Below are 26,862 nucleotides of genomic sequence, written 5' to 3'. Positions count from 1 at the left end.
CCTAAACGAAGTGTTTTTGGAACACGTCCACGCTCATTCATTTACATATTGTCTCTGACTGCAGTCGTGCTACAATGGCAGGGCAGAGTAGTAGTGATGGAGACCATTCGGCTTATTTACTATCTGATCCTTTACAAAAAATGTTTGCTGTCCCCTATCTTAGAAGAAAAGGGCCACAGGTACAGGTTCTATCCCCTGTGCTCGAGGCAAAGCAGCCTAGGGGAAGTTCACTGCAGACAGCGGGGTGATAAAGGAGCAGGAGGAGAGGAGTGGGCTCTTGACAACCCTTGCCAGCTGCCCTGATTTTCCCGTGAAAAACTCTCCCTGATGACGAACCCACGCCCTCCCAGCCCTGGTTCCACAGAGCCTGCCCTAGCTTCCTGGTGGAGATCCCAAACGGACCCAGATCCCTCTGGCTTGGAGAAGGATCCCGGCTTCGCCCTTAAGAAATACGTAGCCTCGGGCAATTCCATAACCTCTGAGCCTCAGAATCTCCACTGTAAGGTGGGGCTAACAATGCAGACCTAGAGGGACTGTTGAAGAATTCTGTGGCAGCGCTCTTACCGCAGTCCTTGGTGCACAGCGTGTTCCGCAATCCCTACACCACTTTGCCGTCAGGGTAGATGGCTCCACCTGCCACCTGGCTCTGACTGTGGGTGCACCTCCTGACTGTGTCCACTAGAGAGCAGGAAGGCTCCGCTGGCGGCCAGGAGGTGTCAGGTGGAGCCAGTCTGCAGGTTCTCCCGCCTGGGGAGAGGGACCCCCCTCTGCTGTTTACAACTCTAGCCTTTGATCGGTTCCTGCTCTCTCCACCGCCGGCTGAGGGCCAGGCTGGTGCAGAGCTTCCTGTTGGGGACAGGCCAGACTTCCTTCTTGGCCTTTCTCCGTCCCCCAGGAGCAGGACAGGCTGAGGCCAGGTCACTGGGTAAATATTCCTTGTCCAGTCTGCTTGCAGCTTTGCAAAGCCCTTTCCTGTATATCACCTCACGTGATCCTCAACAACCTGCAATGCAAGAAGAACAGATGGGGTGATAGCCCTGCATCCAGGTGAGAAAACCGAAGCTCAGAGAGGCAAAGCGACATGCCTAAGGACCCACAGCAGTTTAGCACGGCAGCCAGGATTACAGCTCATATCTTCTTTTTTAAAAATAATTTTTACAAACACCACTCCCTTCTCCCCTACCCCATTCCCCTGCTAACCGCTAATCTATGTTCTATCTCTGCAAATTTGCTAATACTAGTAATCTCTTATAAACAAAAGCATACAACTTTTGTCCTTGTGCGTCTTGCTTATTTCAAGGTTCTTCCACGTTCCAGCAGGTCTCATAACTTCATTCTTATGGCAGAATAATGCTCTATTGTGTGTATGTGCCACACTTTGTTTACCTTCATTTGTTGATGGACACTTGGGTTGTATCCAGCTTTAGGTTATTGTGAATAAATGCTGCTATAGACACTGGTGTACCAGTATCTGTGTGAGCCCCTGTTTTCACTCTCTTTGGGTATGCACTTAGAAGTGGAATTGTTGGGTCAAATGGTAACTTGTGGCTCGTCCCTGCTGATGCCAGGCTGGGCTTTCTCCTGTACAGCAGGCTGCGCCGAATGAACACACGCTCCCTGAGGCTCTGCCTCCGGCAGCTTCCTTAAGTGTTCCTGCTCCTGCCCTGCTCGTTGATAAAACACCACTCATGTCTTCTACCCCTGCACAACTCTTAGGCTGTTTCAAGTTTCTTCCAAGCACACGAGTTCATCTTTGCTGAGAACAGGTCCCCTAAGGGACTTGAGGACACAGACTGTTCTCTCAAGGGGCTTCTGATGCAGTTAGGAAAACCAGGTAGGAGCTCTCTCTCGCTCTCTCACTCTCTCACACACACACATGCCTATCTTGAGGACAGGCTATGGATGTGAGGACTCACACAATTAGCGACAGCCATGGTCAGGGAAGTGCCAGAGGATGGAGCTTTGGGGAAGCCGCCGGGAGGCAGAGGCAGGAATGCTCTCCGTCCTTCAGGGCACAAAGGGGACCGGAAGGCAGAGCAGAGGGCAAAACGGGAACCCAGAGAGTTAGAGGATGCTGGTTTGCAAAGGACCTCAAATGCTAGGCCGAGGGAGGTGGATTTGATCTCGTGGGCAAAGGGGAGACACTGAAAGCTTTTGAGGGAGTAATGGTGTTTCAGGACAGCTCGTGTGACCGTGACAAGGAGATTGGGCACGTCTGGGAAGGGAGCCGAGAAGGAGGTCTCTACAGCCCAGGCTTGAGGTGATTACACATGCAGTGGTGGTCCAGGGCAGGGCAGAACCCAACGGTGTCAAGTCTCATGTGATGTGGGGATGAAGGAGAAGGAATAGCTCAAGATGGGAGCCTTGAGAGTTGGAAAAGATGATGAGCTCTCTTTATAAGGGGCTGGATTTGAGAACGTCAAGTGGAAGTGCTGGGCAAGTAGATGTTGGAAAAGTCAAGGTTCAAGATGTAAAAACGGGAATCAGGGAAGCAGATGTGGCTCAAGTGATGGGGCTTCCGCCTAGCACATGGGAGGACCCGGGTTCAATCCCTGCAGCCTCCTGGTAAAAAGGAAAAAGAGAATGCATGCCTGTGCAATGAGCCAGTGCCCACGTGGCGAGCAGAGTGCCCGTGTGAGTGCCCACGCAGCAAGCCGAGTGCCCGCCTGGTGAGCCAGTGCCCACACAGGTGAGTCACACAGCAAGATGATGACTCAACAAAAAAGAGAGATGAAGGGGAGAGTCAAGGTGCAGCGCAGCAGAAACCAGGAACTGAGGTGGCGCAAGTGACAGGGAACCTCTCTCCACATCCGAGGTCCCCAGGAACCAATCCCAGTGAATCCTAGAAGAGAAAGACAAGAAGATAAAACAAAAAGAGAAACAGATACAGAAGATCACACAGGGAATGGACCCGGACAGCAAAAACAGCAGGGCAGGGGGCGGGGGAGAGGGAGGGGGAGGGGAAAAATGGAAATCACCCAGGTGGACGTAGGGGGCGGGGGAGGGGGAGGGGGAGGGGAAAAATGGAAATCACCCAGGTGGACGTGATCTGTGAAACTGTGAGAGGGAGACCAGATGCTGGGGACCCGCGTGGAGAAAGATGATGGTGAGGCGGGAGGTCCAATGGAAGGGCGTCTGCTGATGCCACGTCAGCAGCCGATCCTCTTCCCCATCTCAGCATCTCCTATTTCCACTGGGGATCCAGGCGACTTCAGGTGACTCCAGAGACTGAAGGCGCCTACAGTGGCCGAGTGGAGCGCGTGGCCTTGGTCAAACCAACCAATGCTTTCTACCTCTGGCAACTGTGACTGGCTCTGGCGGACATTTCTCCTAAGCCAATCAGAGAATTACAGGACCGCTGATGGAAATACTGGGACAAAGAAGCTCTTTCCAGTAGTACATGAACAAAGAAGCAGGTGCCTCCAGGAGCAGGTGCCCCATCTGGAAGCACAAGGGGACTCAGCTTTAGGGTGAAGCCACGGGTGAGGAAGACAGAGGGGAAGAGAAGAAAAGAAACTTGGCCCTCGGTGACACCCCTGACTTGCTCCATCAGTCCTTCCCTGAACCATGTGTGAGTGAATAAATGTCCTTTATTGTTTAAGCCAATTGAGCGGATTTTTCTGTTCCTTGCAAAATGGATGATTCCTGACTCATCCTGAGTGTTACAGTTTGCTAGGCGGCCGTAAGCAGATACCATACAGTGGGTTGGCTTTTAACAGTGGGAATTTATTAGCTTTACAAGCTTACATTTCAAGGTGAGAAAAATGTCCAAATCAAGGCATCATCAGGCAATGCTTTCTCCCCAGAGACCGGCTGCCTGGGGTCCTGGACTCCTCTGTCACCCGGCAAGGCACATCGCAGTGTCAGCTGGTCTCCACCTCCGCTTCCGGGTTTCATTGCTTTCAGCTTCCTGCATCTGTGGCTTTCTCTGTCGCGCTCTGTATTTATCCCCTTTATAAAGGGCTCCAGTAAGAGAATTAAGACCCATCGTGAAGGAGGTGGGTTACATATTAACTTAAAATCCCACTCACCAAAAGATCATACTTACACTGGTTACACAGGAATGGAGGGACTTTAAGAACATACTTTTTGGGGGTACTTACAGCTTCAAATCGCACAGAGGAAGGAGATCCTGAATAATGTCACTTTTCAGAGGTTAAGGGAGAGCAGAGTTCAAAATGGACGTACAGGTGAAGAGTATCAGATGCTGAGAGTGTCCTGTTGGAAATGTTTATAGCCCAGAAACTCTGTGACCTAAGAGGAAACGGGTCAGAGAGCTTTCTTTCGGCAGGCAGCCCACACACCCGGGACGCAGGCCCCGCGGTCAAACCCCTCACTTCAAGCGGGGAGGAAAGAGGAGCTGTCCTGGGAGCTGTTCCGGGGGGGAGGGTGTCTTCCTCCCCAGTACCACTCAGCTCCTCTGCAGAGTGCTCTGCGGGCTTAAGGGCCATCCCCCTGCCTCAGCCAAAGCCCCGCCCCCCCAGCCTCGGCCTCCGACAGGGAAGGAGGCGTGTCCCTCGGCGCTCGGCCCCTCACAGGACGCCTTCTGCTGATCGGCCCAGGTGGTGGGCCTGCGGGGCGCCTGCAGGGGGCGCGCCGGGCGCCGGGGGAGGCGAGAGAGGGACGCACGCCCCCGGGAGCCCGGACCGAGGGACACCGCGCCCCAAACGCGGCCCCGGGCTGCGGGGAGCCCCGGGCTGTTCCTGAGCGGATTACCGCTGTGGGTGACGAGCCTGCGGCTGCCGGGATTGCTATTGTAGCAAGAGGCTTAGGGAAACGCAGACACCCAGGCCGGCACGTCCCGGCGCGCACGCGGGAACCTAAGCAGAATAAGCTCCCGGCGCTAAGCCGCTCTATTGTCCTGCTCGTTGCGCAAACACCTTGCTGAGTTTTCTGCAGGGTCTCCTCCCGCTTCGGACCTGTGATCTGTGCTCCTATGGGGAGAGGGGCTGCCCTTCGAGGGGTGTTGGGTGAGGGATGAGAATCAAAACGCATGGCGCCAAGTTTATGTAGTTTAGCCTCAATGTTACAGAAGAGGCTCCCGCGAGGCAATGAATTGCCCAAGGTCACACAGTTGTCAGCAGCAGGCCCAGGACTTCTGACTCCCAGTGAGAGCTTTCTCCCGCGCACCCTGGGTCCCGTCCCATCCTGAGATCTGCCTGGCACGTGCTCACCTCCCCCACCCCACCCCTACACCCACGCCCATTCTTCCGCCTCTCCCACCAAGGACATGGGGGCTGTCCTCTGGGAATCCAGTTGGGCGAACTTGTAGCTCCTGTGTTTGGATTGGCATGGGGCCGTCATCAATTGGGTGCTAGTTCACTTACTGGGGTGAGATCACAGGCCCTGTTCATGTTACCTGGAGGGAGATCACAGCTGCCAGGGGAAGCCAGAGTGGAAAAAGTCCCATCCCAAAGACTGAGGACCTCAGAGGCAGGCAGGAAATGGGGGAGGGTCTGCGGTGCCCCCGTCCTAGGAGGCTAACAGCTGCCGCAGGGAGGGCCCTGGCTCCACAGGAGATGACAGGGTTGGGAAGAGCAGGGCTTTATGGAAATCTCCAGTAAGCACTGGGATTTTTCAGGAAGCTGGCAGCTCTGGGATGGAGGCACGAGGGGGTTGTGGCAGAAACGACGGGGTGGTGGCCGGCTGGGGGAGAGGCAGGGTGGGTAGGGAGGAAGTGGGTCTGCACAGCAGCAGGCTGTAGGGCTGCTTCTGCAACTGTTGCATGCCCCAGATAGCTACAGATGCCCGAAGGCAACATGTCCCAATCTGAGCAGGGGACCGTGCCCCACAGACTTTCTCCGGGTTCTGTATTCCAGCCAACCAGCCAGAAGCTGGTAAGTCTCCCTTCCTACTTTCCTTTTCCCAACTCTTTACTTCAGGCCAGTCACCAGTTTTGCTCAGTTTACCTTCTCAGTTTTTCTCAAACCTGCCTCCTCTCTACCCAACTCCCTTTGCCCTCTTCTCGCCGGGTTGCAGCATCAGCCTCCTAACAACTCTCCTGACTTGCTCCTAAAACCTACCCTCCTGTGGCCTACGGAGTCATGCCCCTAAAGGGCCTCGCCAGCTCTCCTGTTTTAATTTCTAGCATCTCCCCATCTCCTGTAGGATCATCTTTGGCTCCTTAGCCTGACTAATAAGGCACCTGCGTTTTCCCTTTGCTGCCAAGACAGTAGCTACAAGCACAGATGCTGGAGCCAGAGTTCCTTGCGGCCCCCAGGTCTGTTCTCTGGCCAAGTGTGGCACCAAGTGTCAAAGGGGAGTGAGAAGATATGGTATCTTGTGGCACCATGGCCCTACTCTTTCCCTACCCTCCCACTCCCACCATGCCCAGGGCCAACATTGCTGCTCTCTGAGCCATCCAGAGCTTCTTATTATGCAGCTCCAAGGCCCCCACCAGTTCCCTGTGTCTGGAGTGATATTTAATTAGCGCAAGGTCTCTGGGCAAAGACTGCCCAGCAATCCTTTGCCCGCCCCTTTAGGCTGCTGAGATGTCCTGGCCTCTGTACTTCTTTGTTGTATTCATCTGGAAGCAATCTATCGTTAGATTGCCTGGATTTGAATCCCACCTCAACCCCTTAGCAGCTGGGTGACCTTGGACAAGCTACCCAACCTCTCTGATCCTCAGCCTCTGTATTTATAAAGTGGGAATAGTAATAATAGCCACACTATGGATTGTTGTAAGATTAAATGACTTAATATATGGAGAATCCCTAGAGCAGTGCTTGCACATGGCAAGCTCTCTGCATTTCATTAATACCCTCTTTGCTTTTAGCACACTATTATGTGTCACTTATAAGCTGCCCCCAAGAACCCTCTGACTTCCTCATTCATCTTGGTATCCCCAGGGCCTGGCTCGGTGCCTGGATCAGAGCAGCCAGGCCAAAAATACTTGTGTGACAAACTGATCGGGTGGTCAGTCCACGCACGGGGATGGGCTGAGGCAGACAGCCAATGCTGCATCAGAGGCGAGTGGGGCTCCCTGGGGAGGGGTCTGAGGGAAGGTGCCGGGGTCACAGGAGGCAAAGCTGGAGGATGCCCGGTCCAGGTGCCACGCTCCTTCGTTTCCTGCTCCCAGCTCCCGCAGGCTCCGGGGCCATCTGCTGGGGTGGGAAGGCCCGGCTCGTCCTCCAAGGCAGGTAGGCGCCCAGGGAGGTGGAGGCCAGAGCCAGCCTGGAGGATTTACTCTGCTGCCACTGAGATCCCGGCCCGGGGCCAGCTAGAGGGAGCGTCCACATGGCCCCGCGGGTTGGATGGGGCAGCTGGCCGGGCCAGGGGAGGGGCAGAGCACACCCCTGGGACTGCCGGGGTGCCAGCAAGGAGGGGGAGGGCCTGTCGCTGCCAGGATGGCGTGGGAGGAGTAGGGCTGTCCCATGTCAGATAGGACACGGAGTGTCAGCAGATGTCCAGCCTGTGCCCTCACTCCACTGTGAGGAGACCGGGGCCCTGGACAGGGAAGGGGGCAGGGTGCTACCCCCCAACTCACTGCTGAGCCTGGGTAGGGTGGGCCTTGGCAGGGGCGCAGAGGCCTCACTCAGACAAGTGGGAGGATGAGTCACAAAATCAAAGTGCATCCTAGTGGCGATTAGGCTCTAGGTGGGTTAAACACTGGTTTTGTTGCCAATGGACAAATAAGGAAAAGGAGCAGGACTATGGGTGCAGGGGCACCCCTCCACTCCACACGTGCTCAGAGGTGGGGCGGAGAGCCTGTCCCCCTCCCCGCCCTGAGCCCCTTCAGGTGGAACCAGCCGAGCAGGCTGAGATGCTGGCCGAGCCCCGCGGGAGGGGACATCCTGTCGGGGGACCGTGACCTGCGGCAGGGACCCCAGAGGAGAAGACAGGCGTCTGGAGGCTGCGCGGGCAGCGAGGCAGGCAGGGGCGGAGGCCTCAGGAGGCGGCTCCTGGCGCTCCCAGGCTTCCTTCACCGCCATGGGCGGACCCGTTGTCAGACCGCTGCACCACACACACACCACACACCACACCACACCACACCACACGCACCACGCCACACACCACACCGCACCGCACACCACACACACACCACACCACACACACTACACCACACACACCACACACACACTATACACCATACCACACACACCACACATGACACACACCACACCACACACCACACACCACACCACACACCACACGCACCACACCACACACCACACCACCACACACACCACACACCACACACACCACACACCACACATACACTATACACCATACCACACACACCACACATGACACACACCACACACACACCACACACCACACCACACAGACCACACACACCACACTGCACACCACCACACACACCACACACCACACACCACACACACCACACCACACACCACACCACACACCACACCACACGCACCACACCACACACCACACACACTACACTACACCACACACCACATACCACACCACACACACTACACCACACACACCACACACACCACACCACACACACCACTCCACACCACACACCACACCGCACACACCGCACCACACCACACGCACCACGCCACACACCACACCGCACCGCACACCACACACACACCACACCACACACACCACACACACACTATACACCATACCACACACACCACACATGACACACACCACACCACACACCACACACCACACCACACACCACACACCACACCACACCACCACACACACCACACACCACACACACACTATACACCATACCACACACACCACACATGACACACACCACACACCACACCACACGCACCACACCACACACACTACACTACACCACACACCACATACCACACCACACACACTACACCACACACACCACACACACCACACCACACACACCACACACACCACACACCACACCACACACCATACCACACACACCACACCACACACCACACCACACCACTCCACACCACACACCACACCGCACACACCGCACCACACCGCACATACCACACCACACACATAGCACCACACTGCAGACACCACAGCACACACACCACGCACACACCATACACCACACACCACACCACACCGCACACACCACACCACACACATCACACCACACACACCATGCACACCGCACCACATGCCACACCACACACACACCACACCACACACACCACACCACAGCACACATACCACACACACCACACCACACACCACACACCACACATAGCACACCACACACACACCACACACACCACACACACCACACCACACACACACACCACACCACACACATCACATCCACCACACCACACACACCGCACCACACACACTGCATACCCTACACTACACCACACCACACACACCACACCACAGCACACACCACACACATCACACCCACACCATGCACACCACACCACACACATATCACACCACTCACATCACACCCACCACACACACCGCACTCACCACATGACACTACAACACCCATATGTACATACCTTCTATATGGTTACACACACAACACTCACACATGCATATACCATACAACACATACCCCCACCCACCCCACACCCCACAATTCCACATCCCCCACATACACCCATCCCACATAGCCCAATTGTACCCAGCACAATCTAACTGACAGGCAGCCCAGCATTCCCTCACTAACACACAAACCCAAGCACACATACTTTTCCCTCGCTCATCCTCTCACTGATGCACACACACGCCACACAGCTCCCTTCACAAGCTAACGCAGTTCCAAACAGACAGGCCTGTCAGATGTGTGGTTTGTTTCCAGTGGGGAACATAGTGGTTGTGGCTGATGAAGAGCTTGCAGGAGTGCTGGTTGTAGTTCTGTGTGAAGCTGTTTGTGTGACTATCATCAAGTCCACGTTTGTAGTTGTTCTCCTTTCATTTAGTCATTCAACATGTATTTCCACATTGACCAAAAATTGTATCTAGCACATATCTGCTATGTGCTAGATACAATTCTAGGTTCTGGCAAGCTTAGTTTGTGCTCTGCAATCAATAGATGCTGAGATAAGGGGTAAAAAAAAACAGCTTTATTGCGATGCACTTCACTTACCGTACAATTCACCCATTTAAACTGTGTAATTCAACGATTTTTAATTTATTCATGAAGTTGAGCAGCCGTCACCACAATCCATTTTAGAGCATTTTCATCACCATAAAGAAACCCCGCACCCAATAGCAGTCATTCCCCAGTGGCCTCTTCCTCCAGCCCCAGGCAAACACTGATCTGCTTTCTCTCTTCTTGGATTTGCCTATTCTGGACATTTCTTAGAAATGGAATCATGCAATATGTGCCCTTTTCTTCTTTCACTTAGCATGATGTTTTCAAGTTTCATTCATGTATCAGCCTTTCATTCCTTTTTATGGCCAAATAATATTCCATTGTGAAGATATGCCACATTTTATTTATTCATTCATCAATTGATAGACATTTGGATTGTTTCCACTTTGGGGCTGTTATGAATAACGTTGCTTTGAGCACTCGTGCGCAAGTTTTTGTGTGGACATCTGCTTTCATTTGTCTTGGGTATATACCTAGTAGTGGAAGTGGTGGATCATATGGTAAATCCATGTTTAAGCTTTTGAAGAACTGCCAGACTATTTTCCAAAGCAGCTGCACCATTTTGCATCCCCAGCAGCAATGTATGAAGATTCCAGCTTGAGATTAGGTTTTAACTGTGGGATTTTATTTGGGAAATGATCCCAGGAAACACCAGGAGGGAAGTCGGGACAGGAGATAGGGAAGGGAAGGCAGCCAATAAAAGGTCATCATCAAGCAAGTGACCACTGTGAGATACTGAAGCCAAGGCCCCTGGGCCAGTGTTGAGCTTGCTGTGCAGAGTTATCCCACCCGCGAAGCAGGAGAGCAGGTGTATGTACACATCACCTTCTCACAGCCACTGGTTAGGGGTGCTGGGTGCATGTGTGTTAATTTCCTGTTAATTCCCTTGCACGGGCAAGCAAAGCAGGCACAGTAGGAGAAAGCCACGGAGCCAAGAACTGCAGAGCTGGCAGCTGGAGTCAAGCCTGCTGAGCTCTGACTGGGGTCAGGGCCGGGGAGATGGGCGGGCTGCCCACATCACCTGCTTCATTGCGTGACCCGGACTTCCTGCTTCCACTCTAGAGAGGGAGAGAAACAAATGCATACAGTCTACAGTCAGGTCACACCCTGAAAATAAAGCCGGGTACAGGGGAAGCGGGAGCCGCGGGACACGTGCCGACTCAGGTGGTCACGGCGACGTGCCTGAGCAGGTGAGCTTTAAGCCGTGACCTGCATGGCTGGACGAGGAACCAGCTCTCGAAGTCCGGGTGAATGCCTGATGGGAAACGGTGCCCGAATCTGAGCTATGGGACCAGCAAGGAGTAAGAGCCCTGAGCCGGCGCTTGGAGGAACTGCGAAGACTACGGAGAGAATGAGGCAGAGTGGTAGCAAGTGAAGTCAGAGACCAGGTGCCGCGGCCAGTCAGGCCGGGTGGGAAGGGAGTTTGGATTTTGATGCAAAGGGCATCAAATGATGAGGGCAGGGGCATTTCTGATGTGATTTCCGCTGTTGTTTTGTGCTCCTGAAGCACTGGGGTCAGGAGTACGGAAACCCCTGATTCAGCATTTAGTGAACGGTTAGGCCCCCCGAAGGTGCCAGCACCTTGCTGTCAGGCATCCGAATCCTGACCCCTTCAACATTCCACTTACTACGTCCCGGGCGCTGTCCCAGGCTCTGGGTGTGCAGCAATGAGCACATCTGACAGGGGCTCCTACCCTCGTGGCGCTTGCCTTTTACATTGGAGGTGACAGAGTAAACAACATAAATACCTAGTATAGGCTAGGAATAGAAAACCTGCAGTAGAAAATGACAGAGGCTTTAGACCAGAGAAAAAGGAAGGTCCTGGGTGCTTTGAAATTTTAAGTAAGGGGTCGGGGACAGCCTCATCGAGGGGCTGACAGCACAGAGACAGGCCCTCTCAGCCTGGATCCCAGGGAGGGCTCTTTTCCGACCCCCAGGGCACATCCCGTTTCCTCCCTAGCAGGTGCCCTGCACCCTGAGCCAGGGAGGGAGGCTTTCCCGAGGGCCAGGAGGACCTGGAGAGGAGGCCTGCGGTGTGCCCATCAGTGCGTCCAGGCACAAAGCTGGGGAGAAGGAGCTGGAGGGGAGGACGGAGAGGAGGGGGTCTGGGCCTGCCAGCCCACAGGGGGATATTGATGAGTCTCTTGGCAAGAAGTGACGGAGCTGGCGGGGATGGTGTAATGAAGACGGATGATCCCAAGCCAGCTCTGCTCATCTTCCTGCTAGAAGAGGCAGAGTTACAACCCGGGGCAGGGCAGGGGAGGAGGGCGGGCCCAGTGCCCGCGTGCCCTCTCCTCTGGCACCTTAGCACTCCAGCTGCCCCCAGAGTCCCCACACGCCCTCCTTCTTGCTCACACCTGACTCCCTCCCCCTCTGTCCCTCCTGCCCTGCTTTCTCTTGGAGAGGGCCCTTTCCTCTTTCTCTGCTTTTCATTTCTCTCCCCCATTTTGCCCCTTTGCCGCTCCTTTCTCCCACCCCCTCCAGCCTCCTTACTGGGACCTCCAGATCCTCATGGGGGGCTTTCCCTGGGGACTTCCTGCCCTCTGGCAACTCTCTAAACAGCAGCAAACTCCACCACTCTAGCAACAATTTATTGCGTGCCCGCTATATGGGAGGGACGCGCCACGCCAGGCCCGCAGACTGGGGCTGCAGCATGACCAGGGAGGAAAGGACACTGAATTTTTTTTTCTCATTGTATCTTTATTTATTTACCTCCTTTCTTATTTTAAAGTGTGGTAAAATGCACATAACCTAAAATTTACCATTAGTGACACTTAATACATTCACAATGTTGTGCGACTATCACCACTGTCTAGTTCTGGAACACTTTCATCATCCCCAAAAAGAAACCCCCTCCCTGTTAGCAGTCACTCCCATTCCCCCCTCTCTGTAGCTCCTGGCAACCATGGATCTACTTTCTGTCTCTATGACTTTGGCTATTCTAGATAATATATATATAAATGGAATCATACAATATATGACCTTTCGTGTCTGCCCTCTTTCACTGAGTATAATGTCTTCAAGGTTCATCCATGTTCAGGCATGTATCAGAACTTTGTTCCTTTTCACAGTTGAATAGTATTCCATTGAATGGGCATACCACATTTTGTTTATCCACTCCTCCATTGATGGATATTTGGGATCTTTAGGACACTGAAATTAGAAATAGGAGCCATAAGTTTGAGTTCCACATCACTTACACGACTTCCTAGCTATATGGCCTTGAGCAGCAGTGTAATGTCTTTGGTCTTGGACAATTCCACATGTAAAATGGAACTGTAAAATGTTCCACTCTGTAATGCTATTTTAGAGCCTAAGAAAAATGAGCTATGGTCTCCATAGTTTGATAAATGTGAAACTACTCCTCATTTCTCTCTTTCTGTACCCCCTTCCCCTTTGTTAGTGAATTTGGGACAAATGCTCAATAAAAAGTTTCATGAGCCAAAGCTGGGTCGACTGATGTTTGCTGTTGTGCTCTGTCATTTATGCCATTTCACTGATTTTAACATCTTTGATACCGATAAGCATCCTACAATTGATGGTTGCATAGTAACTGGCAGTGCTCTTAATTTTCTTTGTAAAATAATTGTGCTGCTTACAATCGACAGTTCTTGGCTTGTGTAGTTTGCCAGGAGTAGGTCGGTAAATATCACTATGAACAATAAGTAAGAGAAATAAAAAAATGATTCCCTACTGAAACATTTCTGATGGTGGGATCAGGTAAGTTAACCTATATTCTGGCATCCATCCTTCCAGCTAAATGAGTTGATTGAGACGGAAATACTGATTTACTTGAGCTGACATAAATGTCAACATCATTTGAAAAACCATGCAGGCACGTCTTGCCAACGCAGACGTTTCTAAAATGCACTGTCCCCCTGATTGGGCAGCAGATTCAATGAGAAAATTCGTGTGAAGTGGCGTTGTGAACTGAGACTCCTACTCTACTTCTCCCAAAGCACCGCCTCCCTGCCCAGCCCCCTCTCCAACAGGCAAGAAGCCACTTACAAATCCTGAATATGTTTGCCTTCATTAAAGCAGACCAGCTATTGTAATTTTGTCGTAGGGAGCAGAGGGCTCCCTCTGAAGGGAGGACGAGGAGGTGGATGAAAGCCAGTTAGACAAGCAGGATTCAGGAGCTTGGCTGATTGAGCGCCTCCTCTACGGAGCATATCTTAACTGCTTGCGGAAGAAAACTGTACCTGCCGACCTCTCCCTGGTCAGAGTTTGCCTCTTCTCTGGACTAGGCCAGCCCTCCTCTCGGCTCTCAGTGCCTGCCATCGGTCAAGGCCTAAACGTATAATTGCTCCTGGGACTGTCTTCTTTCTCCAGCTGGGCTGTGAAGTATTTGAGGGCAGGGGCATTTTTGTCAGCATCTTATAGTTGCTCTACAAGTCCAGGCACATAGCAGCACTCTAGAGAGGACTCATGAATCAGAGCAGTGCTTCTCAAAGAGGCCAGCCAGACACTTGGGGTGACGTGGGGTCACCTGCTGGTGCTTGTTACAAATGAGATTACAAAAGTGGTATCCAGCCGAGTGGTTCTGAGTCGGTAGGACTGGAGTAGGGACCAGGGATCTGCGTTTTCACAAGCTCCCCAGCATTTATTATGCTTAGTAAATCTAGAAAACTCCTGAGGTTTCTAGATGATCTCTTAGGTGCTTTCTGAGTCTGGCAGCCTGTGATCTACTTTCCTGTCTTCTGAGTTTTCAGCCCCGTGGCAGCTTGATATTATTTGTGAATTCCAAAAAGAGATATTGATTATGTTTGTAAACTAGCCTGTTTCTCTGGGCATGATCACCCTTTGATTGTATTAGATTCAGCTGAGATGTCTTGGATTAAATTATGTTAAGATTTTTAAATTTTTTTAATTTATTTCTCCTCACCTCACCCCCAGTTGTCTGCTCTCTGTGTCCATTCACTGTGTGTTCTTCTGTGACCACTTCCATCCTTACCAGCGGCACCGGGAATCTGTGTGTCTTTTTTTGTTGCACCATCTTGTTGTGACAGCTCTCCGTGTGTGCGGCACCACTCCTGGGCAGGCTGCACTTTCTTTCGCGCTGGGCGGCTCTCCTTACGGGGTGCACTCCTTGTGCATGGGGCTCCCCTACGCGGGGGGCACCCCTGCGTGGCAGGGCACTCCTTGTGCGCATCAGCACTGTGTGTGGGCCAGCTCCACACGGGTCAAGGAGGCCCTGGGTTTGAACCTTGGACCTCCCAAGTGGTAGGCGGAGGCCCTATCCATTGGGCCACATCCGCTTCCCCTATGTTAAGATTAGGGCTTTGATTCAACCATGCCATTAGGGCATGCAGATTTGAGTCCCCACCCCCTTGGTGGGCTGATAAAACAGACTCTCACATAGAAGTAGATACACAGAGAAGAACACAGAGGAAGAGAGATGGCTCATTAGGCACAGCAGAACCCCAGGGAAGAGAGATGAGCCTGATAGTCTACAGCTGACCTTGCGAAGGGAACAGAGCACCTGAGCCCAGAGAGAAAAGACAAGCCTAATGCCAGCCTACAGCTGAGATCAAAGAGGCTGGGACCACAGAGCCTTAAGAGGAAGAGGGAGGCTGAACCCTCGCAGATGTTGCCCGCCATCTTGCGTCAACACGTGGGAACACACTTTGGGTGAGAAGGTACCCCTCATGCTAACTTGGGTTGGACTCTTTGGGGCCTTGTGACTGTAAGCCTCTACCCCAAATAAATACCCTTATAAAAACCAACAGAGTTCTGGTACTTTGCATCAGCACCCTTTTGGCTGACACTACAAGCCCCACCTCCTTGTCACTAAAAGCCAACTGTTTGCCTCGTTCTTACCAGTGGAGGCGATATCTGCCACTGAGGCTCAGGCAGGGCTCATGGAAATAGCCGAAGGGGAGAGCAGCGTCACTGTCCCTGCTCCCATCAGGTAAGAAGGAGGGTGCAGGAGCGGGAGAGATGGGGCAGCAGGCTGGGGAGGCTGGGGAGGAGGAGAGTGGGCAAGCAGGAGATGCACGTAGACCTCAGCAGCCGCTGGGAGCCTTCCCACTGCCCTTCTGGGGGAAGGTGGGAGCTCTGCTTGCCTGACACGGCTCTGCTTTGATCACCAGAAGTACCAAAAGGTTTACAGGGCAGGGCAAAAGGTTTACACTACTAACGGCAGGGGATGAGGAACAAGACGGAGGACCTCCAGGTATACCTCCACCCCAGAGCACAGGACTCCAAGGACAGCTTTGACCCTCCCGGGCTTTGACTCCCCTTGGCCGTGACACGCCCAGTTTTAGAAGGTGCGCACACCCCCGTGTTCAAGCACAGCCACCGCAGCTAACAGTTATCGTGTCAGGCCCCAGGTTAAGCACTTTACACGCATTATCTCATTATGCCAGCCCTACATTAAATCCCCTTCACAGGTAAGAAACTGTAACTAGCACAAGATCACTTGGCCCCTTCAATGGGCGAGTGTTCCACCACCTCCTCCGCCACCCATCTCTGTCCCAGTCGCCGTCCTCTGCATCCTCCCCAGCCTGCCCCTGCCCCTCCCATAGCAAGGGGCCTGAAACTCATCCCAGGACAGTCCTCCAGGGAGAAGCCCCTGGCTTGGGATACTCCGCTTCTGTTGATTCAGCCCTGTGATGGGCTTTTCTGGAAGTCTCACCACAAACTTGAACTGGCTGTCAGGTGAATGACCCTAACTCCCCCATTCTATTCTTATATAATGGTGATTCTGAGTCCAGAAATTTGCACTCCTTCCTATTGAATATTTCCATCTATGTGCTTCGTGGTGCTATCTGCCACAGTTCCTGCAGACAGACAGGTAGACAGACATAGACATACACTCCTCTTCTCTCATCAGGAAGGCAAGTATACATGTTGGACAACCTACTCCTTGGGGTCTATTTCCCCTCCACTTCACTTCACTCCACTTCAGAGTGGAGAAATAGGAGTTGTGTGCAAGCTTTTCTGTGTTCTCCTGGTCACTGGCAACTCAGGTAAGACAGCTTCATGGTCAAGAGAGCAGGCTCAGGGTCAGACTGCCTGTGTGGAATCCCAGCCTGAGAACTGGACTCTGTGGCCTTGGGAAATTAATTTAACCTCTATGCCTGGGTTTTCTTCTCTGTAAAGTGGGGCTAACTGTATCCACCCTATTTATTATTTTGAGGATTACACAAGATAGTAATTAGTCAATAAATCTCTCCTTCTTCTCCCCACCTTCTTTTGGTTTCTTTGTACCGGTCCCCGCCCCAAGTCAGCTTTCCTGCCCTGACAGCTCCCACAGCTGCTGGACGGTGTTGACCTTATTTGCAAAGCAGAGCCCAAACTTGCAGATGAAAGGGATTCAGATGCAGTCTAGTCCAGGCCCTTTGCTGTACAGATGAGCCCCTCCTGCTATCCCTCTGTTGCGTCATTTTGCTCCAAAGTACTGTATTTCCAGCACTCCAGTCACCACCTTTTCTCTCTCCATCTCACGTAGCAATCAGATCTGGCTGCTTTCCCCCCAGTGCAGTCAGTGAGCTCCTAGCCTCCAACTGGTCAGATTTATGGCTCTCTGCTGTCTTGTGTGGTCCTTGGGGGTCTGTGTGGCTCAGGAGCTATTGGACAGCAGAGGCAGGGCTTACAGTGCATTTGGCCCAACTTGTCAGTCACCTCCTGGTGCTGGTTGCATGAAAAAGAAAAGAAAGGAGAAAAGAGAAGAAAATGGCAGAACCAATATGCCACCCCCATTTTTATGCTTCTCACTCAAATTCAAAAATTTTCCCATGGGACTTGCTGGGAACTATTCAGGGGAGAAAGGCAGAGACCATTCTAGAATTGGCCAAGGAAGGAAGACTACAGAGAAGATGCAGAATATCCAAGCTGTTTGGTGCTCCTTCTCAGAAGGGGCTGTACCTGTGTGCCAGGAGACAACAATGCAGAGGGAGGCCAGGGGTTCCAATTTTCCAATTTCTTTAGCATCTCCATTAATCCCATAAAGCAAGGTCGATAGCCATGCAAACAGCTTCAAGACAATTCCCCAGCCTCCTCCTTCCACCAAACTGCCAACTTCAGCCCCGCTGTATTAGTCAGCCAAAGGGGTGCTGATGCAAAGTACCAGGACTCTGTTGGCATTTATAAAAGGCATTTATTTGGCTTGGAAGCTTGCAGTCACAAGGCCCTAAAGAGTCCAACTCAAGGTTACTTCCTTAACAAACTCTGTTCCCATGTGATGTCTGCAAGGGTTCAGCCTTCCTTCTTCCTCTTAAGGCTCTGTGGCCCCAGCTTCTGATCTCAGTTGTTGACTGGCATAAGGCCTATCTCTCTCCCCAGGGCTTGTTTCTCTCTGGGCCCAGCTGCTCTGTTCCTTCACAAGGTCAGCTATAGACTGTCAGGCTCATCTCTCTTCCCAGGATTCTGCCGTGCCTAATGAGCCATCTCTCTTCCTCTGTGTTCTTCTTCTCTGTGTTTCTACTTCTGTGTGAGAGTCTGTTTTGTCAACCCACCAAGGGGATGGGGACTCAATCCTGCATGCCCTAATGACATGGTTGAATCAAAACCCTGATCTTAACATAATTTAATCCAAGACATCTCAGCTGAATCTATTGTAATCAAAACGTGATCATGCCCAGAGGAACAGGCCAATTTACAAACATAATCTTTATTTCTTTTTGGAATTCACAAATAATGTCAAACTGCCACACCTTCTAATACAGATTCTGGGACCAGCCCTGTGCCAGAGGGGCATCGGGAGCAGCTTATACGAATACATGAGGGAGCTTTGTGACAGTGGGAATGGCACTTGTACAACAAACTCTTTCCCAAGTAAGAAAAAATACACAAAAATCATTTCCTAAAAGAATGGGCATTCTGATTCCAAAGAGAGAAAGAGAAAGACAAAGAAAATGAATCTCAGACAAAAGGATGATCCCTTAAACGGAATTAAGTTGGATTTATTAGAAAGTCTTTGTGTTTGCTCGTTGCTGCAGACCAGGTGGGAGGGTTTGGCAGCCACGGCGGCAGTAGTGCAAGCCCTGGGCCCAGCATTTGAGCTGCAGGATTTCTTTCTTTATTTTTGAGTGTTTATGTGCCTTAAAACAATAGAAGTGCATTGTCTTACAGTTCTGGAAAGTAGAAGTTGAAAATTAAGGTGTTAACAGGGACATGCTCCCTCCCAAGGTTCTGGGGAGGTTCAAGGGTGGGGAGGTCCTTGCCTCTTCCAGCCCCCGGGGCTCCAGGCATTTCTTGGCTTGGGGCTGAGCTCTGGGATTTAACTCAGGGTCTGCCACAGAGAAGAGAGTGACTTGTATAAATTAATCGAGAGACTTGGACATCAGTAGACTTGGCATCAGTTTCTCCATCTCTAAAGCTGGCATAGGTGATGGGGGAGAGATGGGAAAGAAAGGGAACAACACATTTGCCAAGCGTCTGTGAAAAGCCAAGCACTTGCCATAGGTTGACCTGTCTAATTCTCAGAACAACCTAATGAGGTAGGTATTTATTTTATTTATTTCTCCCCGCCCCCCACCGTTCCCCCTGCCATCCACTCTCTGTGTCCATTCGCTGTGTGTTCTTCTGTGTCTGCTTGTATTCTCATTAGGCGGCTCCAGGAACCGATCCTGGGACCTTCCGGAGTGGGAGAGAGGCGATTAGTCTCTTGCGCCACCTCAACTCCCTGTTCTACTACGTCTTCTTATTTTCTTTCTTCTGTGTTTCTTGTTGTGTCATCTTGCTGTGCCAGCTCTCCACGTTGGCCAGCACTCCTGTGTGGGGCAACTTTCCCATGTGGGCCGATACTCCGCATGGGCCAGCTCACCGTGTGGGCCAGCTTGCCCTCACCAGGAGGCCCTGGGCATCGAACTCTGGACCTCCTACGTGGTAGATGGGAGCCCAATTGGTTGAGCCACATCTGTTTCTCAAAGTAGGTATTCTGATGACCATTTTACAGATGAGGAAACCAAAGGTCAGAGAGGTGCAGAACTCTGTCTAAGGCCTCTCACAGACCCAGGGTTGGCACCACATCTGCCTGACTGCAAAGCGCACGCTCTGTCCACAAGGCCAGGCATACAAGAGAGGGAAGGAAACAGGAGGTTAAGGGGGAAGAGTTTCTGGTCCTACCTCAGATTTCTCTGAAATAGAAACCAAACTCATCTTCTGAGATGGGAAGGCAGGGAAATGTCAGAATTGGTATGGGTTTGGAGGGAGCGGATCCATCCTCAGAGACAGTGTTGCCAAGAAATTGTTCAGGAGCCGGTATTCCCTGGGGGGGAGAGGGGGGGTGCTGTCTTGTTTATGGAGAAGGAGAAGATTTTGTTTTGTACTCACCACGGAACCCCTAGACCTAACACAGTGTCTGACATATAGTAGTTAAATTTATTTATCTAATAAAATATTTATGGATCACCTACTATGTGCTGGAGATTTGGCAGTGACAAAAGCTGATAAAACCCCTGCTCTCATGATACTTTCTAATAGAAACAGTCAGGTAGTAAACAGAGGCCAACAAATAAAACAATCTCAGATAATGCTAGAACTTGGAATGAAATAAATTAGATGATGGGATAGAGAGTGCCTGCTGCAGCGGGGGGCTTCTTGAGAAGGTGACTTTTGAGATGTGCCTGGAATGGTGAGAAGCTGCTCTCCATGCCAAGACTGAGGAAGGCTGTTCCAGGCAGAAGGAACAGTGAATGCAAAGTCCTGAGATAGGAACGTTCAAGGGAGATAAAAGTTTGGGAGAGAGTTGTAGGAGATGAGGGAAGAGGGGTTAGACCATGTGAAGCCTCATAAGCCAAGTTAAGAAGCTTGGATTTCATTCTAATTCCACTGAGACATCTTTGGAAGGCTTTAAGCAGTAGGAGGGCTGTGATCTGATTTATGTTTTAAAACACTTGCTCTGGCTTTTAGATGAAAAGTGGACTGTAGTGTGGGGATAAGTGAATTAAGGAGACCAGCTAGGCAGTAGCTCTCTCCTGCAGTAGTCCAGGAGCGAGATGAGATCGCCAGACTCAGGTCGTAGCAGAGGAGATAAGAAGGGTTGGATTTGGACAGTGGGACTTGCTGAGAGATTTGACGTAGAGGGAGAAGAGAGAAATCAGGGTGTCTCCTAGGTTTTTGAGCACAGCTGGTGGTCTGCAAATGGAGGTGGAGATAACTAGGGTAGAAGCAGGTTGGAGCCAAGAGGTATAGAAGTCAAGAGTTCCATTTTAACTTGGATATATCTTTTAGATAGCCAAGTGGAGAGGTCAAGCAGCCATTTGGAGATGTAAGCCTGGACATTGGTTTTTAAGGCCATAGGACTGGATGGGATTGCTTAGAGTGAGTTAGAGAAAGATGAGAAGAGCATCGAGGGAGAGATGAGGGAATGGCTAGCAAGGCAGGAAGGGGTTGTCCCAGCAGCCAAGGGAAGAGTTTGAGGAAAGAGTCGTGGCTTGCGTCGACCACTGATGGTAGGTCAAGTCAGACTGGCTTTGGCCTTTGGATTTGGCAAGATAAAGATTGTCAGTGAACTTGATAAGAGAGATGTCCACAGGGTAGTAGGATCAGGCACCAGACTGGAGTGAACTGAGGAGAGAATGTAGGTAAGGACATTTAGAGCAATTACAGAGGAGTCTCCATACCGTCTCTCTCCTGAGATGGCTTCCTCACTTGTTTGCTCATTGTTTTCGCTCGTTGTCTGCTTGTTTTTTGTGTGTGGGGGGGTATTTTTTTGCTCTTGTATGCTCGTTTAGGAGGCACTGGGAACTGAACCCAGGACCTCCCATGTGGGAGGTGGGTGCTCAACTGCTTTAGCCACATCCACTCCCTGCTTGTTTGTTTTTGCTCATTGTCTGCTGGTCGTTTGCTCATGTCTTGCTTGTTGTTTTTGCTGCTGTCTACTCATTGTTTATTTGTCTCCTTTAGAAGGCACCGGAAATGGAATCTGGGATCTCCCGTCTTGGAGGCGGTAACTCAACTGCTTGAGCCACATCTGCTCCCCCTACAGAGAACTCTTTTGAGGAGTATTGCTATAAAATGACAGAAAAATTGGCTCGTACTTGGAAGAAGATGTGGGGATCAAGGAGAGGTTGTTTCCTTTTTTAAGATGGGCATATTAAGACATATTTTTACATGAGTGGGTATGATTTAGTGTTGAGACTGATGATTCAGGAAAGAGATGGGATAATTGAAGGAGAAAATCATAGAAGTAGTGAGAGTAGATGGGATCCAGTGCACACATGGAGGAACTGGTCCTAGTTAAGAACAGAGACTCTTCATCTATTCTAACTGCAAGAAAGGCAGAGACTATGAATAGACACAGTGCAGATGGGTCGGTGGATTTGATGATGGGAAGATGAAGTAGTTCTCTTGGAGGACATGATTTAGGGTATAAGCATGTGTTCACATTTATTTATTTTTTATCCCCTCCCCCCCCAGATGGTTCTCTTGTCTATCTGCTCACTGTTTGCTCGCCTTCTCCAGGAGGCACCAGGAACCGAACCTGAGACCTCCCACATGGGAGATGAGTGCCCAACGGGCTGAACCACATCTGCTGCCCATAAGCTGTGGCGTCTGCTGGCTTGTGGCATCTCCTCCTTTAGGTATCTGCTTGTTGTAGCGGGTGTGGCATTTAGCTTATTGTGGCGGGTACTGTGTCTGCTCATATTCTTTAGGAGGCATCTGGACGTGAACTGGGGACCTCCCATGTGGTAGATGGGTGCCCAACTGGTTGAGCCACATCTGCTTCCCAACACATTTATTTTTATTTATGATATTGGTGAAGTAGGGGACAGGGTCGCTTGGAATGGTCCCGGGGGGTTGACTAGAGAGGGAAGGTATGAAATTGTCTTTTGAGAAGAAGGGAAGATTAATACACCAGGGAAGTGTAGACAGTTTGCTAGGTAGTGTCAAGTGCTCTTTTGAGATTCAAAGCTCATAATTTTAAAAATGAGACCATTTCATAAGTATGGTTGTGTGATTTTCTTCAGCAAAATCTTCAGCTGCTTGGGTGCAGTTGAAGGGTGGTGGTTAACTGGGCTTATCAAGAATTGGTAGTTTTTCCAGGTAAGTACAATGAAATAAATGAGAGGCAGAAAGATGTGTTTGAAAGGGAAAGCTTGTAGTAATGAACCATGGAAAGCAAGCTGGATGAGAAGCAGGAACATGTAAGGCATGATAGACTATAAACCTGGCTCAGTAGATAAGGTTTCTAAGAGAATTATGGGAATGGGCAATTCAAAGAAAGTTAGTTGGAAGAAGAGGAGACATCAGTGACTAAGATGCCTGAAAATGAGGTTTTAGAAGTACAGATACTAGTGAGGACAAGATTTAGGGTATGAGCATGTGAGTGGGTGGAGAGGACAGCAGCAGGGTAGCAGGTGGTGGGGTCTAGCCATATCCATATCAAAGAGGCTGGAGTTTGTGTAGGAGGCAGACAGAGAAGGAGCTTGGAAGCACATCTATAGACTCTTAGATACATGGAATAAGAGAGGAAAAAAATAGCCTCCACTGGAGAAGGGGACACCCAGGCATCAATAGAGCAAGGTAATGAATGGGATACTCAGGGAAGGCTTTAAATAGCGGGGCTGGTGTCAGCCTGTGAGTTCCAGAGGATACAGAGGGAAGACTTGGGAGGGTGGGGAAGGATGGGAGATGGAATTCATTCAGTAGCTGTAAAGAGTGACTCTGGAATTCAGGTCTATGGGATTGTGGATGATTTAGGAAGCTAGGGCTGGCGATGCAACTAGTGATGGGATATGTCCTGGCACTGTCATTGAAAATGGTGGATGGTCAATTAGCACTACAGTCCAGAGTGTTTAGCTGGCAAGTATGAGTATTTTATTGAAGAAAAGGATGAATGAAATGAATCTTTGTATCCTCCAGGTGTCTAGTGCTGTGCCAGGCATATAGCATATTTATTGATTAACACTGTGCATGGCTATATATATACACACATAAATATATATGTCTATACTCTGATGACCACACTAGGAGCAGGCTCTAACCTGGCACCCTGTACACAACAGGTGCTCAGGATCGTGTGGGTGATGATACTCTGAGTAACTTTGCCTGAAGTGGAAAGCAGTTCCTACTCTGTCCCTACCGATGGAAGTCAGCACTTTGCTCAAGGCTGAGCAGGAACTGCATTGTAGCTGTGTCTTGACTTTATTAGGAGGAGGTGGCCGGGAGGCACAGGAAGGTGACCTGCCTGTGGTTGGCCCTATAGGACATCCCTGCCATCCCCACCCCAGCCCCAAACATTTCTCCACCAGCCCAGCTCCTTCTCTGGGAACTCAGCTCAAAAAGAAGCAGCCACAGCCTTCCCTCGCCTGAAAGATGGCCATTCTGAACCTGGGCCTTTGACTTTCTTTCCTTTCCTTTCTTCCTTTTCCTTCCCCTCAGCCACTTCCTCTCTAGGATAAATTATTTCTATTTATTTCCATTTTAAATTTTTTAAATTATTTTTTTAAGATTTATTTTATTTATTTCTCTCCCCTCTTCCCCCATTGTTTGCTCTCTGTGTCCATTCGCTGTGTGTTCTGCATCTGCTTGCATTATCCGGCAGCATTGGGAAACTGCGCCTCTTTTTCATTGGGTCACCTTGCTGCGTCAGCTCTCCATGTGTGCAGTGCCACTTCTGGGTAGACTGCACTTTTTTCACATGGGACGGCCCTCCTCACGGGCTGCACTCCTTGCATGTGGGGCACCCCTATGTGGGGGTGCCCCTGCGTGGCACGGCACTCCTTGTGTGTGGCAGCACTGCGCGTGGGCCAGCTCACCACACGGGTCAGGAGGCCCTGGAGAGCGAACCCTGGACCCTCCATATGGTAGATGGACGTTCTATCAGTTGAGCCACATCTGCTTCCCCCATTTATTTTAGATACTATTTTTCCAGTCTTCCTGATGACGTCTGCTCTCCCCTTGGTTTCATGGAAGCTGGCTGCACTTTCTCTACATTCTCCTCTCCAGGATCTCCCACAACATGCTTCCTTTCTGGCCCAGCCCCTTCCCTAATACTGCTAGATGTGAAAGTCCAAAGCCCCGGCTTTTTTTAAAAAAAAGGCCTGTAAAGTTCCCACTGTAGAGCCCCAGTGTCTGAGGTAACCTGGCCTGGGCTCTGTGTGGCAGAGAAAGTGTTCTTCGTGCTAGCTGATGAATGGCCACACTGTCCTGTCCTGGGACCTCAACACCTGAGGGTGGCAGGAGAAAGTCCACTCCCCTCCTCAGGCTCTGCACCTGCTGCGCTCAGCGTTTTCCTCAGGGCCCACGGGCACGAGGCAGGAGCTGGCTCACTAAGCCTGAGAAGAGCAGCACGAAAGAAGCAGATCCAGGAGGTCCTGCCTGCGCAGAGTGAGCCTGCCGAGGGGCTGTCCAGACCCCACAGCCTCTCCTCCCCATCACCCCTTCTCTGTCCCTGCCCAATCTCCTGTTACCCCCAGGGCTTTGGGTCTCTCCACAGAACAGTGAGGCTGCTGGGATGATGTTTCCTTCTGTGACCAAGGGCTTGAATGATAAACTTCAGGGCTAGAAAATACCCTCACTGGGTTACCTCCCCTGTAGCTAGAGCAGGATGCAAACCTCTTGGCGAGGGCCACTTTCTGAAGGAGACTCTGTCATTTTTCTTGGTAACACACCCTGTTGTTTTAAACTATACGACTCCATTCAGTTCAACAAAGATGAATGGAGTGCCTATTAATTAAACTATATTTGTTGTTATTGTTACGTTGCTTTATATATTATCTCAATAAAGCATTTCATTCTTCATTTTGAACAGGTAATACAGGTACATGGCATAAAAGTCATATGAACAAGAGGGTAAACCATGGAAAGTAGGTTTCTCCTAGTTTCCCTTCTCAGAAGTCTTGTGTATTGTTTCACAGATATTCCACACATCTGTAGTTTCATTTTATCTTCACAACAGCCTTCTCAGCTGTGTATCATTAGTCCCCAATGTAGCCGTAACACAGTGGCAATTCCAATCAAGACTTGTGTGAGTGCAAAGCCCATACAGTTTCTGCTATTCCGTGTTCCCACCACAGCGATGGGAGGTCGTTCTGCCCTCTCTTCCCTTCTGACAGTGCGGCAGCCAGCCGGCAGGCTTGAGAGTCCTGGTGTGCTGGGCCCTGTCCCCGGTGCTGAAGGCTCACACCAAGACAAGGCATCACTCAGCTCCCGACCTCACAGGGCGCGCCAAGGTTCTGGGGAAGTCAAGCAGGGAGACGGCAGGGAGCCACAAACTCGGGCTTGGCCCCAAATTGGTGTGTGGCACTACCCAGGCCATTATGCTTTTTTGATCCTCAGTTTCCCCATCTGCCTGATGGGAAGGACCTTGCCTCACGGGGCTGTTATGAGGATCTAGGGATAATAAACACGAAGTGCTTGGAAAGCACACAATCCCAGCCCAGAGAAAAGAGTCAGTCCCGCGTGAAGAGGGCCAAGCATCACGGAAGGGCGAAGTAATCAGTGATGGGAACCGCCGAGAAGTGTGACGGCAAAGCAGGGGTGCTGTCTTCTATGTTCCTGATTTTAGGATTGTCCTCAACAGGCACACAGCTGGTCCAGTTGCATCAGACAGCCATTAGAAGGAAAATGGAGGTAGCACAGGGCTGGCCTTGAAGGAGAGACAGCAATACACAAGTGAGACTTTCCTAAGACATTATTAGGCCGTAGAACCTAGAGGAGAAGTTCACCTGGTTACACCTATAATTACAATTCTGGACAGCAATCCTAGTTCCTCAAGCTCGGGAGGGCCTGGGTCCTCCCCAAGGCTTCACCTCCCTTTCTGTGCTCCCTCTGCAAGGCAAAAGAGTTCATTACCAGCAGCTCAAGAGCCTTCCTATATGCTCCTTCTGCCCAGACCTTTTCCC

General features: G+C 51.0%; 1 long non-coding RNA gene across 1 annotated transcript; it reads right to left on the bottom strand.

The window, feature by feature from the left end:
• Positions 1-3,705: 3,705 nt before the first annotated feature.
• Positions 3,706-4,485, bottom strand: LOC139436240 (uncharacterized). Its single transcript, XR_011645330.1, has 2 exons — positions 4,104-4,485; positions 3,706-3,963 (listed from the first exon to the last, which is right to left on the bottom strand). It is a non-coding gene; the product is annotated as an uncharacterized lncRNA (long non-coding RNA).
• Between the last annotated feature and the right edge of the window lie 22,377 nt (positions 4,486-26,862).

This window comes from Dasypus novemcinctus, chromosome 13 (assembly GCF_030445035.2).
Source record: "Dasypus novemcinctus isolate mDasNov1 chromosome 13, mDasNov1.1.hap2, whole genome shotgun sequence".
Lineage (NCBI taxonomy): Eukaryota > Metazoa > Chordata > Mammalia > Cingulata > Dasypodidae > Dasypus > Dasypus novemcinctus.
Note: the sequence above shows the minus strand (reverse complement) of the source record. Positions and strands in the feature narration are given on the sequence as shown.